This window comes from Dreissena polymorpha, chromosome 5, assembly GCF_020536995.1.
Source record: "Dreissena polymorpha isolate Duluth1 chromosome 5, UMN_Dpol_1.0, whole genome shotgun sequence".
In the NCBI taxonomy this organism is placed as follows: domain Eukaryota; kingdom Metazoa; phylum Mollusca; class Bivalvia; order Myida; family Dreissenidae; genus Dreissena; species Dreissena polymorpha.
Genome location: NC_068359.1, coordinates 60579783 through 60602835, shown reverse-complemented (window position 1 = coordinate 60602835; position 23053 = coordinate 60579783). Strand labels below are relative to the sequence as shown.

The window sequence follows — 23053 nt, the reverse complement described above, 5'->3', positions numbered from 1 at the left end:
CACAAAGTCATCAGTCCTGTGCCCGTACTCACAAAGTCATCAGTCATGTGTCCGTACTCACAAAGTCATCAGTCATGTGCCCGTACTCACAAAGTACTCAGTCATGTGCCCGTACTCACAAAGTCATCAGTTCTGTACCGGTACTCACAAAGTCATCAGTCCTGTGCCCGTACTCACAAAGTCATCAGTCATGTGCCCGTACTCACAAAGTCATCAGTCCTGTGCCCGTACTCACAAAGTCATCAGTCATGTGTCCGTACTCACAAAGTCATCAGTCCTGTGCCCGTACTCACAAAGTCATTAGTCATGTGCCCGTACTCACAAAGTGATCAGTCCTGTGCCCGTACTCACAAAGTTATCAGTCATGTGCCCGTACTCACAAAGTACTCAGCCATGTGCCCGTACTCACAAAGTCATCAGTTCTGTACCCGTACTCACAAAGTCATAAGTCCTGTGCCCATACTCACAAAGTCATCAACCATGTGCCCGTACTCACAAAGTCATCAGTTTTGTACCCGTACTCACAAAGTCATCAGTACGGTGCCCATATTCACAAAGTCATCAGTCCTCAGCCAATATCGTTACGGGTACAAGATTTAAAAAAAGGAAAGCGTCAGACTGACTGTAATTCACCTTTACAGCGTAAAATAAATAGACGTGCAGTCTTACAGCCTTACTGATAATCTCGAATAAACCATAAACGATTAAATCCACATATATCAGCCATTGTATGTTTCCCTAGGGAAATGTGATCTTAACAATCAAAACATTTGAACAATTATTTACCTTTTGTTTTTTGCCTCTCTCGATATGTCTGCATCCGCTATTCCGTATAGAATTCTTTCAAGTCGAATACGAGCTTCAACGGGATTTTCCTCTCCTGTCAATTTGGTATTGTCCGTGTCGTATGTCTTTGTCATCGTCTCGGTCCTGTAGGTGTCGTATATCGTCGTCGTCTTTTCAGTGTCGTTTGTCGTCGTCGTCATCATCTCAGTATTGCCCGTGTCGTATGTCGTCTTCTAAGTCATGTCCGTGTCGTATGTCGTTGTCATCGTCTCAATATTGACCGTGTCGTATGTCGTCGTTATCTTCTTAGTCGTGTCCGTGTCGTATGTCGTCGCCGTCGTCTCCGTTGTGTCCTTGTCGAATGTCGTCGCCGTGGTCTCAGTCTTGTCATTGTCATATGTCATCGCAATCGTCACAGTCGTGTCCATGTCGTTAGTCGTCGTCATCGTCTCATTCTTGTCCGTGTCATATGTTGTCGCCATCGTCTCAGTCGTGACCGTGTCGCATGTCGTCGTCATCGTCTCAGTCATGTCGGTGTCATATGGCGTCGTCATCATCGCAGTCACGTTCCTGACGTTTGCTGTCGTCATAGTCGTTGTCACGTTCGTGTCGTTTTCCGTCGTCATAGTCACAGTCCCATTCGTGGCGTTTGCCGTCGTCATAGTCGCAATCACGTTTGTGTCGTTTGCCGTCGTCATAGTTGCAGTCCCACTCGTGTCGTTTGTCGTCGTCATGGTCGCAGTCCCATTCATATCGTTTGCCGTCGTCATTGTCTCGGTCATGTTCATTTCGTCCTCGTCTTCTCGCCACTCAATGTAGGATTGAAGCACCCTCTTCATTTCTTCATTCTTAAGACCACGACCTAATGAGAGCGACAGTAGTTTTCATGTGCACTTGTTTTTAATTTCACTATTTTTTTAATGATTTTCTCGCTCTGCCCGACAAAGATATTATTTAAGTCTTGCTGATGTCAACAATCAATCGTGCCAAAATGATCAAGGACACAACATTAAAAATAAAATTAATCTATTTTTCTTGAAAAAATTCCCAACACTTGTTGACGCAAAATTACCATTATTTACCATTGATAAGTTCATACAATCTCGATTATTTTTATAGTGTAAATGATACACTTACGTATTTTAACTATTTTACAATGTACTGTTACACGTAACAAACCTGGTTGGTTTCGGCAGGTGTTTGGGCTTCGGAAAGGTACACCTTCCGATCCAAAGGGTGGGGTAAGGGATGCCAAGCCCCAGAAATTCCTTTGTATACCTTTCGTTTTGTGCACTGCTATCATATAATATATAATATATATGTATGCATGCATGTATGTATGTATGTATGTACATGTATGCATGTATGTATGTATGTATGTATGTATGTATGTACGTATGTATGTACGTATGTATGTATGTATGTATGTATGTATGTATGTATGTATGTATGTATGTATGTATGTATGTATGTATGTATGTATGTATGTATGTATGTATGTATGTATGTATGTATGTATGTATGTATGTATGTATGTATGTATGTATGTATGTATGTATGTATGTATGTATGTATGTATGTATGTATGTCTGTATGTATGTATGTATGTATGTATGTATGTGTCTGTATGTATGTATGTATGTATGTATGTATGTATGTATGTATGTATGTATGTATGTATGTATGTATGTATGTATGTATGTATGTATGTATGTATGTATGCATGCATGCATGCATGCATGCATGCATGCATGTATGTATGTATGTATGTATGTATGTATGTATGTGTATGTGTGCGTGCGTGCGTGCGTGCGTGTGTGCGTGCGTGCGTGCGTGCGTGCGTCCGTGCGTGCGTGCGTGCGTGAGTGTGTGTGTGTGCGTGTTGCCATTTAGATACCATAGTATTGTGACGTGTATAAATGTGAAAAATCTCAATATTTGGCTTAAAATGTATGTGTATGCCAACTGACAAGATTAAATTGTATTTAACTAGAGGTTTTGAAATTATATAAATTGTGAATTAACTATATTTTACACAAACGCATCGTAAAAGTGCAATGACACGAGTGTCTGAATAAATAGTGTTGGCAAGTCATAGAGTTTGAACCCTGTAATGAAGGGTAGTTAAGTCTGTCATATTCATTTTCATTTTTTTGGGGAGTGGAGGTGGCTTGTGTCAATTTTTTATTAAAAATTCCGATTGTCAGATTGCAGTGCGTCAGAACTTGGTCTACTTCCGGTGAGGGAAATCTCAAAACAATAAACATGTGATCTATAACAATATTTGTTGCCTTGCAACTGAATGCATTCATGCATATACGAGCCGCGTTCTGAGAAACCTGGGCTTAACGCTTGTGCGTACAGTGTCGTCCCAGATTAGCCTGTGCAGTCCGCATTGGTTAATCAGGGACGACACTTTCCGCTCACAATGCGGTCTGGTATCAGGTAAGCACTATTGAAAGCCTCACACTTTTGGGGGGTCTGAAGCCTTGTGCTGTCAATGCGATCTGGTTCAAGTACAATAAGAATGCATTCTCAAAGCAGTACTTCATCAGATATGGTTATCTCAAGCTTACAGTTCGCGGGCAGATATGACTTCGATTTGTTCTTGCTAGCAGAACCCCTACAGGCCAAACTATGCGTTAAGCACTATTTTCCACAGCAACCCTTGCAGACAGAAAAACAATACTTAAAATTACTTCTGGCATTTAATTTCTTATTTCCTACATATCTCTTTTGTATGTTTGTTTGCCCTTTTTAACTCTGACATGCCATCTTGCTCACATTGATGGAGCATACCTGTTTTTGTTTAGAGCCAAGTCCCCGGCTGCTCGAGTTTGCCGTGTCAATAATGAGAAAGCCATGGCATGATGTCTCCTCTATGTGTTTCCTTATCTCAGTGTTGAACATAATTGCCAGTTTCAGGGGCCTAAACATTTTATTTTATTAAAGGTCTGGATGATCCTTGCCTGACTGCGGGTTTGTGTACACCTCAATCCGACTCTGTGTCCTGAACAGAGGCCGCAGTGGTGCAGCGCTTGTGGACGATCCATCAACATCCTGAAAGGTCAACACTACACCAAGCTGGGAAAATTGATCCTGATAGTCATCCCCAGGTAGTGGAATGAATGTTTACTGAACTACAGAGGAATCACTACCAAATGACTTTCCTGCCACGACATTAGTGTGGCCACTCGCGTAGGAATTCCTTAGCAAACATGCTCTTTTGCATGGTGACTGTGGACATTTTTGCAAAACTTACGCTTTCAACACTGGATTTTAAAGAGAATACTTAATAAAATGTCGCTAACAGGACTTATTTATATGAGAGAGACTATCTGGATGCGCATTAAGTGTCACTTTGTGTCGTAAGCTGTTGAAGGAGCGATTTGCGCCTTTTTAAGTGTTAATTTTGGGTAGCCGGCTTGTATCGGCTTGAAAGCTGAAAATTATGCCTCTCATCATAATAGCATTAATTTTTGTAATTGCAATGTGTATGTTTAGATTGTAAGTGAAGCTTTTAATAATAATTTTCTTAAAAAACATGATTTTATATGCTGTCAGTGAGTTTTTTATTGAAAAAAGTGCTTAAAATTTTTAAAAAGTCTCCTATTTCATCAAGAAAAGTACACTGATTCACAATCAATACATTCATTTGGGCCTTTTGCTGATATATTGGTGAATTTCGCATGCAATGATACCAGTTTTTGCCATGAAAGTTACGCGTAACAATAATTGGAGACGCAAAATCAGCTGTCGTCACTTAGACTAAAAATCATGCATTCCGACTTGACTGCGGCCAATTTAGTCACCGCTTTAAATGGCCATTTTAAGGCCTTTACCCCCATCCGAATGCACTGAAATTGCATATTCATTGTGGAAATAGTTGAAATCTCATGTGGAGAAAGTTTGAAAAAGATAGGACAAAGTTGAGTTCCCTTAAAGGTTACATTACACTAAATCATTGTGTATCCCTCCGTGGTCCATTCGAAAGTAGTGCCTATTTCTAAAGAGTTCCTTTTCTCTTCTTGAATATAAGCCATTTAACAATGTGAGACATGTCTTTTGTGGTTATTTGTAATATCCTGTATGTGTCTGGAGTACTTTGATGCCTTGGATTGGAAGCTAACTTAAAAGATGAACTTTTGAGGGTGTGTTTTCTATTGTGTGGTGCTTTTGTCGAAATTAGGATTCCGAAACACGTTTTTCCACGGTGGGTTCATTCGACAGCGATTTACTTTCTTAGAAGTTGCGAGACGGTATGTTTTTGATTGCAATTATTGGAAGATGACAGATCCATCTTTAAAATGATACCAGGTTCGGAAAAATTGATACGTCGGAAAGGCAAGAAAAATGCTGTGAAAGTTGTCAGTTTTATAATGGGACCCTATGGGAATCGGAATTAGTGTAATATAACCTATATCGTCGCTGTTCTTCGTAAACCGCGTAATTCAAATTTGGTGCAAAATGTTATTTGTTTTTATAAGAATGGCGGGTTCACGGGTCATTTTCTGCGAAAATACTGGATTTCATATCCAATTGGAAGGCATAGTTATGAGCACGTGAGAAAATCCTGAACACTCATTGGTGCACTAATTGTTTCTGCAAAAACTGCGTAAGTCAATTTTTCCAACTTTTCAAAAAACATTTTTTAAATATTTTTTAAGTTTTAAAATATTTTAATTTAGATAGTCTTAATTAAAATGGGCATATTTTTATTTATGAAAATATAAAAGCCTGTAGTTGTCATTTTAATTCTAAAAATGGACTTACGCAGTTTTCTCTTTAATATTTGGTTCCTTTTTTAGAATATCTAAATTATTATATTTTAAAAATGTTATTTTTTGCCTATTGAAAAGTTGCAAAAATTGTCTTACGCGGTTTTCGAAGAACAGCGACGATGTAAGCAATCTTCGTAGTTTCGTAAATTTAAACGACAACAACAGAACTCTCCAAATTATTCAATCGTTTCGCGTTGCAACGCTTTATAATTTTTAGGTATTTAAATCGTCAAAAGATACATATAATAGCTATATTGGACTATGGTAAATGTTCAGTAATATTGTTTTCTCACAAATATCATAACTAAAACGAAAATTTGCGAATCTGAAACAACTTTTTTCAATTTTGTCAATTTACCAAACCGTGAAAAGATCCCTTTAAATCTACGTGTAGATAAATCTATGGTTTATACACGTACACGTATTTCCTTTTGACGGCATATGGCTACGAGGTGAAAGTAAATTAATAATGAGTGGAACAGACGACAACTCTGCTTGGATATATATGATTAAACTCATCAGTTATCGCCCTTAGGCTGTCAATACAGTTTACAGCAATAGCCTTTTGAGACCTGATGTGGAATGTTGCTAATCTCCAGGTACAAACAAATGAATCTTGTTCTGAGAAAACTGGGCTTAAAGCGTAGTCCGCACAGGCTAATCAGGGACGACACTTTCCGCTTTTATGGTATTTCAAGTTTCAAGGAAATCCCTCCTTACCGAAAATCAAGTTTAGGCGGAAAGTGTCGTCCCTGATTGCGGACTGCACAGGCTTATCTGGGATGACACTTTACGCACATGCATTAAGCCCAGTTTTCTCAGAACGCGACTCAAATGTATTTTTTTTTTGCATTTGTGGCAGAATCTTATAGATTTTCGCATATCGACAGAAGAATTGAGATTTCTTAAGTTTGAGTGACAAAACATTACCGAATGGATTAGTTTACTTTATTTCTACCTGAGGTGAAATATCGTTAACACAGAGATATTAAATAAACGTCTATTGTTATTATTTTACAACTTAGAAAAAATAATCAAAACTGTGGTGCCTATGCAGAATTTATTCAAATTTACATCGTCAAACGTGCACGTTTTAAATGTATTGATCGTCACATCCGGTTTGTTCGCGTTCCACCATTCGGCTCGGGGTTACTGGTCACTGAAATAGATAATAATCAAATTTACATCAAGAACAATACTGATAATGATATATTCAAACGACATTCCGTGGATTTTTTTCGTTTCCCAAAATATCACTTCAGGCACTTCTGATATATCAACAATGTACTCCAAGTCTCTCTCCTATACGAATCTCAAATAAAATACAATGTATGTGATTAATTTTCGCAACTTAACACGACACGAGTCATATAATTTTGAATACATTTTCGGTATTTGGTAAAGCATCTAGACAATCTACTGTATGCATTTATCATGACATACATCAAAGTGACCATTAAATTCATTACCACATTTTAACAACATTAATGTTTTTTGGTTTTTTTTACATGAAAAACATTAAATTCATACACATATACACTATCCGGCTATTTTGTTTTCTATCTCTAAGTTAACCAATACCTAAAGTATTAATTAAGTTCGAACATTTATTCAGTCTTCAATTATAATTACAATACAAAAAAGAAAACAAACACAATCTTTCAACTTGGTCTTTACAGTTTGACGGTTCTAAGCTGAATATAAAAAAACGCCAAACACACTCGATTTTCTCGTGCACACTTTCAGTGCGCCCTAACTTTTATTACATTGCATAATGGGAAAATATTTTGTTTCTTATTCGTAAACTCCAACGATGAACATTTTATTTCTATCTGCGAGTCATTTAATTTTTCATTTTAAGTGTCACGGTACCTACCTTAAGCGGGGTTGATCAAAAGATGCGTGGCGGCACGGTTGGGAGAGCACTCGCCCGGGAGGCGAGGTGTCCCGGGTTCGAGTCCCGGACTGGCTGCACACGTTTCACTTTTAACCAACCGGCGACATAATTATGATGTATCGCTATTCCTACCACATTACAGATTGTTCAAGACCGGAAAAATAAACCGATAATTGAGTGGTTTTGTGGTTTGCAACAACGGTTAGTCCCGATAACCTTCATTTGACTTACAGAACGCAGCATTTCCGGCATGGTTGAATTCTTTCATTTTTTGACGGATTACAGGTCGATATGTCGTCCGTACATGCGCTGCACGAGCCTGTGAAATAAACAGAGTAATCAGAATAACTTTCTATTTGTTCATATAGACCTTGCGTAAAACATCTCTTTAATTACCACACAAAATGTAATATGTCTTTAAGAAACACATAATTAAAACACAAAAACAAAAAGTGCTATACTTGCAGACGAAGAAAAAAGAATAAACGAGAATTAGATATTTGCGTGACGGGGACGTTATCAATACTAAAATGAAGAGGGGGGGGGGGGGCAATACATTTTTCCATTAAAACATAAGTTAGAACCACTTTGAAACTGTGTCTTTTTTATATGGCCGAGTATGAATTTATAAGGACTTTGTAACGGATGTATAACTCCTCATGCCTAGTATGAGTTTTGTCTGACTTTGTTACGGGGTTTTACCTCCATCGGCGGGGCAGCAGGAGAACTTTAGATGACACGCGCCCTTTTGCGGGTGCGAGGGTGAATTGCATTCAATGTCAGGTGCGACACATTCCGGAGAGGAATTAGGAGGACACTTGTCCCCCGCTAAAAAAAAATGATGGAACGACTCATTAGTTACTTGCTTTCTTAACTGATCGCTTGCTTACTTGATTTTTCATTTAAATAGATTGATGGGTAAATTAAAATAATGCATTGATTAAGCAAAAATTCATCTCTTAGCCAAATAAGATACCAGATCAAAAACAATATTGGAAATTTATATCTTTAATGAAAAAAATCAACGTCATTTGTAAAACAATATGATACTACAATATTTTAAAGTGTTTTTTTTATTTTGGAAATGTTCAATATTCAGTTATATATTTTATATAAATATTTGGATATCGACAAGGTAAAGAATTTTTTTTATAACGTAAACATATCTCTTTGATTCGCTGCAACTGTCACCGAGTAAATTATAATTTATAACAGTTTTGTAATATGTTTTCGTGACCGCTAGATTTCATTTATTTGCCTTAAGGTTAAATATCAAATTAGAATCGGCATGCCGTAGTTAATTTGTTGTATTGACTACTTGTTTTTCCTTTGAATAGTAGTACAATTATAAATATGTTCAGTGTTGTAATAGTTGGGCAAGTATAAAGTGTTTGCAGAAAGAGTTTGTTTTAATCGTGACATCAACCGCCGTGTCCTTTTACATTTCTATGAGAGTTTATACGCTTTACCAAGGTGCCATTTAGTTGTTCATGAGAATAATAAGCTTCTTTAAAATCATGATAGTTGTTCGGAAGTTGAGGTTTTGGTGTAACGGTTAACAAATGATGATTGTATTTGGCATATTGTTACATATCAACATATCTTTGACATTATATCTTTAGACATTTCCTTTCTAAGTATGTGTCAAACTGTCTAGTCTCTTGGTTTGTCATTGATAGTTAAGACAATCATTGTTAATGTTATACACATAATGCTCTTTTAAATTTAAAATGGTGATTATCATTCTTAAATGTACGTATTTGTGTTAAGGGTGTTTTATTCGTCGTGAAGTTTTGTGTTTGTCACTGAGTTGCTATTAATACCAAATTTGACTTTACTACATTTTACTTGTATGTTTGTTTCATGACCAGAAATGAACATGTGGGTACTATGTTATTTGTGAATGTTGGTATATTTAAGTATGTTATATCATACTTACAGCTACATACATTTTTGTTGTTCTCTAAACAACAGTGCAAACTATGTTTAAAAGAATTTGGAATATTTGTGCCAATTTACACATTTGCATCAATATTAATAGCTTTGTTCATGTTTTATTAATCATAGCCATAGTAACCATTATTTTGTAATATCATTTCAAGATGATTTACTCAATCCAAATATTCTTTATAAATAATGATGCAAATAACTCGAGAGTACATTACAGAGACATAAACTGTGTTCCCTATGATGTGTTTTCAATGTATTGTTTCTTTGTATATGTGTGCAATTAACACATTTGCCTTTAATTTCATTTGTACTTGTGTCATTAATCATGATCATGTTAACCACTATTTGGTAATGTCATTGCAAGATGATTTAAGAAATCCAAATACGTGAATGAGTAATTATGCACATTTTACTTAAATGTAAGGGCTCTTTAAAGACATATTAGTCGCGTTCTGAGAAAAATGGGCATAATGCGTGTGCGTAAAGTGTCATCCCAGATTAGCCTGTGCAGTCCGCATAGGCTAATCAGGGACGACACTTTCCGCCTAAATTGGATATTTGCTAAGAAGAGACTTCATTTAAACGAAAAATGTCATAAAAGCGGAATATGTCCCTGATAAGCCTGTGCGAACTGCACAGGATAATCTGGGACGACACTTAACGCACATGCATTATGCCCAGATTTCTCAGAACGCGACTCATATTATGTGTCATTGATGTTGATATTCTTTAAATAGGATTTGGACTGTTGATTTTCTATTTGTTAACATTTGAGGCCAATATAGATGTGTTTTAGGTTCAATGTGATCGTAAGTTGTTAATTGTTTTTTTGAATCTGTGTGTCGTGCTTTCTAATATTTTATCAAGTTGAAACTATTCATTTTAATTTTGTTTTATACTGCTCATATTGTAAAAAGTTGAGTAATACTATTTCAAAATTATTCTTAGTTTGCTATAAGATGGTAGTGGGAAAACATGTGGACACTAATGTTAATCTTGTTAATTTTGCAACTTATAGATTTGTGGGCGTATTTTTTTAGTTAAGTAGCACTTAGTGTGTAACTTCAAAATCAATGTATAATGGTGTGTGTTTCATTTTGCTTTAACATTTTCAGAAGATCTTGTTAAATTTAGATGTGTTTTAATGAACTCCATTTTAAAATGTCTGGATATATTTGGAAGAAGATGGGGTATGTGTAGTACAGGTCAATTTGTTATCTCCCTTTTCATAGTATACACATTTTACTTGTTTGTGGAAATTCTGTCCTCTCTCTAGTGTAATAAAATGTATGTATTACTGAAAACGCTTGTATTTGCCAAGACCGTCTAGTGGACGTAAGTCCATCCTCGTGATTTTATTCCAACCCGAGTTGTTAAACTGTTTTCATTTATTGAACATTGTGTTTTAAATGTGTGTGAATTATTGTAATGGTTATGATATTCTTTTATTCATATTTTGTAGTATCGCTTGTTTTGTTCTGTTTGTAAAATATTGTCATTGTTTTGTTTTGGTCTTTTTCTGTCATGGACTATATTGATTCTACGTCTCCAATAAATTGGATATTAACCTTCATTTAATTGATTTACCATGTGCCCCACTCCCACACCCACTACATTCAGTATGACTCGAAATTTAAATTAAAAAAACAAACACTAAAAACAAACACAAACAAATCAAAAAATTAGGGCTTCGATTCTATATATGTTCAGGACACACGAAAGAACACAGTAAAAAGGGGACTGACGCGGAAGAGAACACACACAAGAAAGTAGTTCAAAGTGAGGTTTCCAGGTGGTGGAGGGGGACAAACACATGAACTAAGTCCGATGGACAGAGGGTGACAAAAAAAAATTAAACTGGGTTTGGAAAAGTAGCTGCGGGGCAGAGAAGGAAACACACATCAAGGTAGACCGAGTTACGGGAGAGAGTATGACAAACATACGAAAATAGACCAAGGGTATGGGCGAGAAAGATAAACATGAAGTAGTTTATCTGAGGGGATAGAAAAACACACACATGAAAGTAGTCCAAGGGGGGGGGGGGCGAGGAAAACACACACATGAAAGTAGTCCAAGGGGGGGGGGGGCGAGGAAGAAAACCTGAAAGTAATCCAATTGGGGGGGGGGGGAAGATAAAAAACGAGACACATGCAAGAAGTCCAATGGGACATGGTGAACGCCCGTGGAATGCAGTCTTGGGGGGGGGGGGCGAGAATGACACACCTGAAGGTAGTCTAACGGTGAAGGATGACATTTACATAGTAGTCCGAGAGGGGTGAACTTTATATTATGCATATCCTAAATAATTTCGGTACTTAAATTAAAATTCTGTTAAGCCCTTGGTTACGCACATTTCAAAACATACACGCAGAAGACAACTTTAACCACATTCCGTTTAAATACATCCAAACGCAAACATCGCTAAAATAAGAAGAAACGACCAAACGCCTAAATGTGCAGTAAAAAGAATAGCAATATAATAAAAATAAAACTTTGATCGATATTTGGATCTTTTGTGCAAAAATCAATGTGCTATATTGTCACAACCAAATGTGTAACACAACATTTATTTTGTGTTGTTGACTACAAAGCTGTGAAAAATCCTCACGCTGTTATATACCATCACAGCTCTATGCATATAACACAATGTATGATGAATGGTTGCATACATCTTTTATACTGTGCCCTCTGTAAATGCATAATTTTGGTTTGGTAATTCACACTCTTATTTGGTAGTATATCCCGATGTAGCCAGCATATTTGCCAATTAACTCGTGAATATTCATCATCGTTAAATAAGGTCCTTTTAAATTTGAAAATTACAAGGTTTATCTTTATAGGCGTTTCTATTAAAAAAACATTATTTTCTTTGTTTTATGGGTGTATAAACTGTCTTATTTATGCATAAATACAGTTGATGCAAATCGTGAATCAATTCATGTAGCAATGAAATGCAGACATGAAGCCTTTCAAATATAATTGACCGCTGTGCCATTGCTACCAAAAGAATTATCAGCAGAAAACATGAGCATAAACTTGAATACTTGTGTTAAACTTTATTTCATGTACTAATAATAAAATGCACCACCCCCACCCCCATCCCAACCCCAAACCCCACCTTCACCCCACCACCCCCACCCCACCCCCACCCCACCACCACCCCAACCCCCACCACCACTCCAACCCCCACCCCCACCCCCACCACCACCCCCACCACCCCCACCACCCCCACCCCCACCACCCCCACCCCCACCACCACCACCACCACCACCACCACCACCACCACCACCACCACCACCACCACCACCACCACCACCACCACCACCACCACCACCACCACCACCACCAACACAACCACCACTACCACCACCACCACCACCCTTACCCCAACCCCAACCCCACCCCCATCCCCACCCCCCACCCCCACCCCCCCACCACCAACATCACCACCACCGCCACCGCAACCGCCTCCGCCACCACCACCACTACCACCACCACCACCACCGCCACCGCCACCGCCACCGCCGCCGCCGCCGCCACCACCACCACCACAACCACCACCACCACCACCACCACAACCACCACCACCACCACAACCACCACCACCACCACCACCACCACCACCACCACAACAAGAAAGAAATCAACGGGGATGTGGAGGAGGAGAGACACAAGAAAGCAGTCCAGGGGCGGTGGAGGACATAATGTTTATAAAACATATTAAAGTATTACAAGGGGCGGAAGATGTCAAACACATGAAAGTAGTCTATGAAGGTGGTGGAGTACAAAAACATGAAGGTAGTCTGAGGGGTGGAGGAAAACAAAACATGAAAATAAAACATGTGACGGAATTAGCCAAATACAGGATGGTAGTTCAGGGGTAATAGGAAGACAGACAAAGTAAGTATACCATGGCAGGGGGACGAAGGAGGACGAAGACATGGAAGTTTTCAGGGGGGTGGGGGGCGCTGGAGAACAGACATCTGATATTAGTCAAGGGATCGGAGAAGAACAAACACATAACATTTGTCCAGGGGCGCAGGAGTCACACCAAAACAAATAGTTCACGGAGTCGGAGGCGGACAAACACATGAAAGTAGTTCAAGAGGAGCGTGGGTACTCCAGAACTGTAACATTTCATAACCTATTTAACGTTATTCGTGACATATAAACTCTTATATTTTCTTACAAGTTATGCGAAACATTCTACTATTTCAAAGCATATTTTTGAGATATGTGAACATGTTGCTAGTTATGCAAAATGGCTACGTTATTTTACCGGTTTGTAAATACGGGCCCATAAAAACGACAAAACATTTTCTACTATTAAAGACTCTAATTCTTGGCAGTCAAGAATGTCCTTCTGAACACAACTGACAGGCTTCAACGCCCGTCTTCGAATTACTAACAGTCTAAAACGGCTTTCTGAATATAACTTGGAGTCTACAACGTCATTCTGTGTATTACAGGCAATCTACAACGTCTTACAACGGATACGTAATCGCACAGTTGTTCATCATATTATTTTCAGTAAATTTTATATGAGAATCATGGCGTGTACATTTGCTAAAGATTTTATATTTTTGCCTACAAATATAGAATCTTATATACCATGCAGAACCTGTGTTGGCATAGTCCGTACATAAGACCTACGATTCAGAATGATTGCTTTTTAAATTGAGTTTTAATGTTTACATCGCCAAGTGTTATTTACCGAGGGAGGTAACTTCGGTTATCATAATAACCGTATAATGGTTCAGACGCTAACCTAAATAACTAATGCTGTTAGTGAAGTCCTCGATTCAAAGGAGGGAGATTACTCGTGAATGAGTATGCGCTGATGTGTACAGCAGTTATGGCGCTTTCCTTAAAAGAAGTCATAGTGGCTTGTTAAACCAGGTGTGGGAACGTGCGTGTAAGCGCGGTGTGACGTGCCGGTTTGTACAGTTGTGTTAGTAATATGTGTTGTTTGGTTTTCAAATGTTTGTACTTAAGTTTAACTTTTCATTAGCATGAATGTGTGTGTATGCATCTGTTCTTTCAGATGCATACGGGTTATAGAGACACGCTTCCTGAAGTCTTGGGGCATAGGTTTTCTTGCTGCCGGAATCAAGAGCTATGCAAAGTTCCGCTCACTGACCCGTCCTTAGTGATTGTTGCTACGCTTCACAAGCTACATCCAAAATGGCGTCCGTTGATGCTGAAGGATCTGATACGCGTGTAAATATTTCTAACAATATTTCAGTTAAATTCCAACCAAATTATGATAAACTAGCAGATAGAATTTTAAATAGAGGTCTTAATTATAACACTCAATGATATAGAGGATATTTGTTGGATTCGGTGAATTATCGATTTTAATTCACGAGTGATCATAGAAAATGATATTTTCACGAGTGGCGCAGCTAAGTTTTCTTAGATTTTTTGTTTCATCTTTTACTTCATATTGTGTTTTTAATGTGAATTTTTTAGTTATGTGTTTCATATTTGAGACTCTCACTTCCTGGAGATAGGACTTCTTGCATATTTATTGAAATCTTGTTATGTTTAAATGTCAGTGTTATCATTGTTTGTTTTGTTACGTAATGAACGTTTAATTTAAAAAAAGGTATTCTTATTTTTACGATTACTTATTTAAATTTATATTTTTCGTTTTGGTGTGCCTGGTTAGATGATGACGTCGGTTTAATACAGCTGTTGAAAATTTTTGTCATATGCATATACTTTTATATATATATATATATATATATTACTCGGAACACTCGTGATTTATCTACAATCTTTTTAAGTATTATTTTATGGGTTTTATGGTTTTAGTGATTTGCTTGTTACTTGTTAATGTCCGCTGTGTGTACGGGATGCTTTTGATGTTTGTTTGTTATGTTACTTTGCGCAATGAGATTGATAATGTTTTATTTACATGTTTTGCTAAAGAATACTTAATTTTTACAGTATAATAATATTTGCTTATTTGTAGATTTCTCTTAATTAGATGTTTCGGAAGGCGATGAAGGCCGGTCCTAAAGACCGGTCTTGAGCCATATGTCCTCGAACGTCCCCTTGCCATTAAAATAAAAAGTAAAATAAAAATGAGCAGTAGGGTTGCGTATCCCGCTCGCGGTTTTTCCTGAATCGTTAATTACTACCGATTATTGTATGGGGTGTACGGGAAGTCATGTACACTTCTCTTGATTGGTGGTGGTGGATGAATCTTGCAGAAAATAGCAGCTTCTTTTAACAAATAAACAAATGTTTCACATTTGTAAAATTAATAATATTTAAGCAATTTACGTGATTAATGGGCGTTGGGGTCGTCCTGTGTGCACTTTGGGCATCGGCGGGGATCAGTTTATTCAAACCGTTACTCTTGATTTTAGGTATACACTTGACGTCGAAATATTATAAATAAATTTGCACTTTTCACATGCCACACATGTGCATGTTAAGTATTCATTATGACATGCCATACATCATTTAAACTGCATCGTTTCAGTTCTTTACACATCTGAACAAGGATGTTACACCGTTAACAGTCGTCTCAAGACTCCTCAACTGAGCGGTGCCATTGATGTCGATTTCCGCTGCACATGGAACACATACGGGCGTCAGAAGAATTGTAATTTTTGCATTTATATGTCGAATGTCCTGTAAAATACAAGCACTCACTCCTATTTGTCTTTGGGTTATTATTTGTATGATAATGATGTTGAAAGGATGCTGATGATATGGTTGATAATGATGACGAGTATTTAATAGTATTTCGAGGATAGAGAATAATAAATTTACTCATAACTATGAGTAAAGCTGGTTTAAGCCATCGATTCAAAGAAGGGAGATAACTTGTGAATTAGTATGCGCTGAGGTGTACAGTGGTTATGGCGCTTGCCTTAATAGAAGCCACTGTGGCATGTTACACACCAGGACCCAGTTGTTCGTACACTAGGTTATTTTATCCCCTTGGATAGCTCTAACCGCCGGTTAAAGTTATCCAAGCTGGGTAACTAACTAGGCTGGATAAATGCGTTGCTGGAAATATTTACCCAGGCTGGATAACTATCCATGTTGGGTAATTTTATCCACTGGTTAACTTTTACATATATCCCATAATCCATTGTAAATTTGCGCAAAATGGCCGACATGTCGTCAAGCCAGACGTCAAATTCTATTAATATGGATACGGCAGCGAAAAAGAGAAAAAGAGGACAAAATTATACGGCCTCTGAACCGTCCCTTATTGGAAAGTAATTTTTCCGATAAGGTGACTCAAGCAAAACTAAAACAATGTTGGCAACAAATCGCCGATAAAGTAAATTCGGTTGGAAACCACTTCCGATCCGCGATAGAAATAAAAGAAAAGTGGCGTCAAATGGTGAAAAAGGCTAAAAAAGAATTTAGCGAGTACAAGAAGGAGTCCGCGAAAACGGGTGGCGGAAGACCCTCAAGTGACCCGCCGTCAACATCCTCTAGAATTATAGAGATGTACAAGGACACTGCTGGGTTTTCCGGGATCCCAGGTGCGGCAGACCTCGAAACCTTCAGTAAGCCAATTAACTATGCACTTGTTTGGCATAATAAAAAGGTACTTTGATGACAGTATATAGGGCATGACATGCTCGAGAGGTTGTTGTCAAAGCCTTCAAAATCACTAAAATCGTGGACCCTCAACAAATCTTTCAATGTCCCGCCCCCCCCCCCCCCTCTTAACCAGAAATCCTGGGTCCGCCCCTGGACACGGTGTTGTCAACGTCAGTACCATAATGTGTATTGAACAAAATATGTAAGCATACAGTTAACTACAAATCGCCCATACCTCAGCGTGAAGGATATGAAAGCGTCTCTTCCAAACACCTAAGAGGCGCTCAATGCAGCATCGTGTCTTGCTGTGACTGTCATTGTACCGTTCTTGGACAGCGTTAGTAGCGTTTAGATACGGTGTCAGCAGGAACGTGCGACAGGGATACCCACTGTCCCCAAGAAGAACACCATTTTCCAAACCTGCAAATTGGTATATATGTATTGGTGAAACAATCCCCAAAATCGAGTATCGCTTTTTAACAATAACATGCTACGAGCTACAGACGTCAGCGTAGTACTATGTATACAATGGGTGAAATGAAGGGTTTACTAGCATACTTAGGTGATGCCGATCTAAGTACGTTCCTATCGCTGAACTTCTGAAGACATGGGCATCGTGTGCAGCTCCCGGCAATGCTGCATTGATTCTGGTGATAAGACCTTAAATGTAGCAGAAACCAACACATGTGCTAGTGTTTCTCGGCCGTTTAAGATCAATAATTTGAACATCTCCAGCTATAAATAGGACAGCATATTCTGGGGAAAAGATTAAATAATAGTTTTAAAACGTTAATTTTTTATCCGTTATATCCAATCACGGAGTGTATATTGATCTAGAGTCCGTGATCCAATCTTTTATATGATTATAAATCAATCAAACAACTATGTATTTTTTGTATTGTAATAAACAGTTGTCGTGATTTTGTAAAAAAAAAATGCGAATGAAAACGTGTATCATTAACCTTTCACGCGATCATGAGTGTAAAGAAACGATTTATTTCGAAACTGGCATTTGTAAACGTAAAAGCGAGCATGGTATGTAAACAGCATAGAAGATATTGAAGTCAATGAAAATCGCTCTAATGTGTGCTAACTATTTTTGTATATTTGTTAAATTTATTCATTTATCAGTTTAAACGTCGTAGCATGGGTTGGAGATTAAATACAGCAACAAGAGGAATTTTTATAAAAATGAACGGTGTAAATCGAATAGCATTGCCATCTTAAAAAAGCATGTGCCAACGATGTCACGTTATTAGGGAAAGTAATCACAGACTTTGTGGACGGGCCTCAAATTCTATTTATAGATGAGTTGAACAAAATTGTCCCAGATTCTTACCTCGGCTGTCACATGTCACTTGCGCATTGATGCTATGGAGGTTTTTCCGGTTGACATAGTCTCTCTCAGCAGGGGAGCCTGGAGACAGTATGCGGACATGTGTGCCATCAATGCACCCTATAACGCAGGGAAAACCATGCATATTGTAAAATGCGTTTTGTTCCCTGCGTACAACTTCAGCTGTCGTTGGAAATGTGATAAACCGATTTTTGAGGGAACACAACTGGCTGACAACGGAGTTTACCACTCTGGAAACAGTACCTTTATCGACGCAGAAAGTGTCCCCCACGGTCTGCATACAGTTTCCTGACGCCAGGTACCGTAATGTAATTAAAACCTGTAGTTTGACAGAAAGTGCGTTTGAACGCTGTGTCGATCTTTCGATGTTTCCGCCTATTAAATCACAAATTCTATCAATATTTTCATTTGAAAATCTACAACGACTGCGCATTTCTTCGTCATTTAAGTCAACATTCAAAGAATGTTGGCGATTCTAGCGTGAATTCTGATACAGATAAAATTCGGCCATTTTGTTTGTTTACATGGATAAATTTTAACCAACCTTTAGACCAGGGTTAAATTTATCCAGAAAAAAAGCTGGATAAATTTGACCAACATGATGCAACAACACTTACCAAAAAAAATTAACCCTGGGTTAAATTTATCCGACATTTGTCCCAGGGTTAAAATTTGCCCAGGTTTCGAACAACTGGGTCCTGGAATAAAGGACATGTCGGACGTGGTGTTTTTTAAACAGTGAACTATTTGTTTAAAGCATCGAACGAATGCAAAACGAATTTCGGATTGTGTGTTCAGATATCTTGAATAAATGTTAACTTGATAGGAATACCACAAAATAGTGTGGTTTAAACTAAGTTTCGATAAAGACATGGGAGAATAGAAGTGGAAGTGCTTATCGTTTCAAGGTGTTTGTTATTAACTTTGGATTAAAGTTGTCAACTTAATTGTTATAAACAATGGCTTAACGACGTCATTAAAATAAGCGTGGCGTTTATACTAAATTAAGTTGTTTTTTTATAAATTCTTGTTAAAGCTGATATTAAATTCTTGTTAAAGCTGATATTGTGTCATCAATTTATCCTACAAAAGTTAAACGGTTTCAGTTGCAATAGTCTTGAATAGATATTTTAATATCTCAATTGTGTGATTCGAAAAAATATGATTATGTTCGATTATTTTGTTTATTGTTAGTCACTTTATGATGCTTATTGTGTTTTGCTCATGGCAAGCCTCGCCGTGTAAACATTTTTTTAACGCGTGGGACAAATTCCAGTACACAATGATACTTATATAAGTATTCTGTCATATCCCTTTGAAAAACCACACGCTGCACAAAATGCAGACATTTGCATCGATAGTATTCAAACAAAATAATGTCGTCCTAGTGTATTGTCACAGCCTTACAAGGAACTAACAAAAAACTTAAATAAAGATAATATTTTAATTAAATTTTAACATTTCACGAAGTTGTTGTTTAGAATCAAGTATAGTCGTTTGTAGCCGTTTCTTTATCTCCGATTTTCTTGAGCTCCATTTTCTTACATTTCAACCAATCAAATTCGCGAAAATTATAAACATTGCTACAGTGCTAAATTTGGTCATTAGTCCAGTCATTTTACAGTTTGACCTTAAAAAAATTGCAACAGAAATTGTTTTACATTTTTTATTGATCTTATATAGTTATTAAACAAATATGAAAAATCTAGAAAAATCGAAGCAGGGGAAATATGAAAATAATCGAGTTTATATTTCCTATTATATAAATTAAAGAATTGTCACAAATAACCCACCGTATCTAAGCTACTCTTCAACTCGGAGGATTTTTCGGATGTTGTAAACGATGACAACAGCGTCGATGAAGGTCGTTGGTGATTTAAATGGGATTCGTGCTTTATTTGTTTAAAAAAAACAACTTTACAGGTGAGTTTTCGTCATTTACAGGTCATATCTCTTGTGCGACAAGTATGTTAAGCCATTTCAATTGCAAAAATACAAATGTTACATGTTTTCGCGGTTTAAGATTGAACAAAATTATTTAGTAATATTTCTCGCTTTGAGTGGCATTTTTCTTTCAAACGCACAAAATATAAGCTACATTTATAAAAAAATCAATCATAATCACCACTAAACACACATTTTTGGGTTGAAACGTTGTCCGCGGGAATGCAGCTACTGCATAAAAACTCAAGTACGGAAGCGCTTTTGGGTCAAAATTTCAATTTGACTACTCATTTACTTATTACTTAAAAAGTCTATAGCTACCAATACAACATAAAATACTTATTGTTTTCCTTTCCTTTATATTTCATTTGAATCCAGCAGCTGTGTGACAGATGTTCAGACAATTGACAAAGCATTTGGTGACCAGTCTGTTTTTGTAAGTATTTCCTGGGTTTTGAAATAAATGACAGAAAATTAGTGAATCCAATATATTTTTGCCAATCTAGTTATCCATGCAATCTAAAATGCATACATGAAATTGTCATTAATGGATCATTGTTAAAGCTCATGTTAATTAAGGTTATTGGTCTTTGTCATCCTTCTTTGGACTTTCATGTTGGACGCTTCATGAATACTTGCATCAGCCAGATTCACTCATGTTTACGGTGACCATTACCAGACATGATAACAAGCATTTTGCTTTCTAACAAAATTGCTCCCATAACAAACATTTCTATTTTTTGTATTATGTATTTCAGACAATAACATATAAGTGATTTACCTGATGTCTTGCGGATAATGTTAGAAATCCTGACATGTGAGTATTATTGTGTCAAAAATGATGAAATTAATATAATTTATAGTTTAACAATATGAAGAAATCTACTTTAACTTCTTACCACGCATGCCCTATTTTGAAACTAGAATCAGACCAACATTATACTTATAAATATGGTGTAATACAAGTGTACAGGTTCAAAGTTTATATATTATTAAAAATAAATGCAGTAATGAAAAAACATCAGTAAGTGTGTAACATAAACCTAACAGTTGTCTCCTCTTTATATTACAGAATGGATATCATGATTTGCTGTATATGTCACCATGCAGTTGAAGACAACCAAGGCTCTAAACTTACAGTAAAAGGATGCAGAGGAATAAATGATGCTAGCTAGAAGAGACAGGATAATGTTCAGGCTGTTCCAGGAAATTTTGTTCACATTGCATGTCGAAAGACGTACACATGCTAATGTTATTGTTCGCGATACAAAAGAAAACCTTAGTCCAAACACAAGATTTGTGAGGTCTAAAGCTGATGTATTGAATTTTCAAGAACATTGTATATTTTGTGGTCATTCTGCTAAATACAATGACAGAAAACGCGGTTTGGATGTTTTTCCAGTAAGGACATTAGAGTTTCAAAAAACTATAATAGAGTTGTGTTCAGCTAGAGGAGATGATTGTGCTGATAAGGTCCGGGGCAGGATAGAATATGTAAATGACCTACCAGCAGTTGATGCAGTTTACCACCAGTCCTGTAACATCAATTTTAGAACATTTAAAGATATGCCAACAAATTTCCGCACTGTTACCGAACCTATGACGATGACATCACCAATACGAGGCAGACCCACGAACGAAGCAGCACATCTAGCTTTTCAACAAGTGATCTCATCATTAAAAGAAAGTGACGGTGAGCAAATAACAGTTACAGATTTAGTTGATCAAATGAAAAATATTTGTGGAGAAAATGCATATGGTGTACAATACACTAAGCAGAAATTAAAGGAACATTTTGTTGATTCAGTTATAATCACAAATATAAATGGGAAAGTAGATGTGGTCACCTTTACAAGAACTGCAGCTTAAATATTACATGACTTCTATTCACAAGGAAAGTTAGATAATGCCGAGGCCAAAAAAGTGACTCTTAAAAACAGCAGCTAAGTTAATTCAAAATGATATCAAGGATGTAAAAAGTGACAAATCAGTTTATCCAAATCCGGATGATATCGCCGATAAGCAGTTTGTGCCTGAAAGCTTATTAATCTTTTTAAGAGAAATATTTTCGGGGAAGGATTCTGATGTAAAATTGTGCTCAATAGGTCAAGACAAGCCATTATGCAAGCTTGTCGACCTAGAACTTTCATAGCTCCATTACAGTTGGGGTTGGCTGTTCAGCTCCATCATCATTTTGCGTCAAGGTATCTCATTGATGTGTTGAATAGCCTTGGATTTTGTGTGTCTTACTCTGAAGTGCAGATGTTCGAGTCAAGTGCAGTTTTTTCAAACAATACAAATATTGAAAACTATCATGAAGACATGTTCATTCAATATGTGGGTGACAATGTTGACCATAATCTACGGACTTTTGATGGACACAATACCTTTCATGGTATGGGTATGATTGCCTGTGTTACACCGGGAAACTTTAGTTATAAACCAGTGACAAGAAGGCGCATTGCAACTGAGGATCTCTTGTCAATTGGAGGGATAAATGCGTACACAATGGCTTTTATTCATGCCTACATGTGTTGAAATGAACAATGCAATGCAATCTTTCTGTGAGAAAGAATTTCAGTCCAGTCCACAACATAATAAAGAATTTGGGAAAACTCGCAATGAGAGAGACTACAAGGACACACAAACATTCGTGTCCTTTCTAGAAGAAAGAACCCCATTTCGTAAGGATCCTCTTTTGTACAATATAGAAACTGGTGTCGCCTCCTCAGAAAACGTGAATGTACATAAGGCTAAAAGTGT

The 23053-nt window shown here is 37.3% G+C and overlaps 1 long non-coding RNA gene across 1 annotated transcript; it reads left to right on the top strand.

Annotated features, from left to right (window-relative positions):
* Nucleotides 1-20665: 20665 nt before the first annotated feature.
* Nucleotides 20666-22573, top strand: LOC127880684 (uncharacterized). The gene is made up of 3 exons (XR_008049696.1): nucleotides 20666-20726; nucleotides 21049-21107; nucleotides 21363-22573. It is a non-coding gene; the product is annotated as an uncharacterized LOC127880684 (long non-coding RNA).
* Nucleotides 22574-23053: the final 480 nt, after the last annotated feature.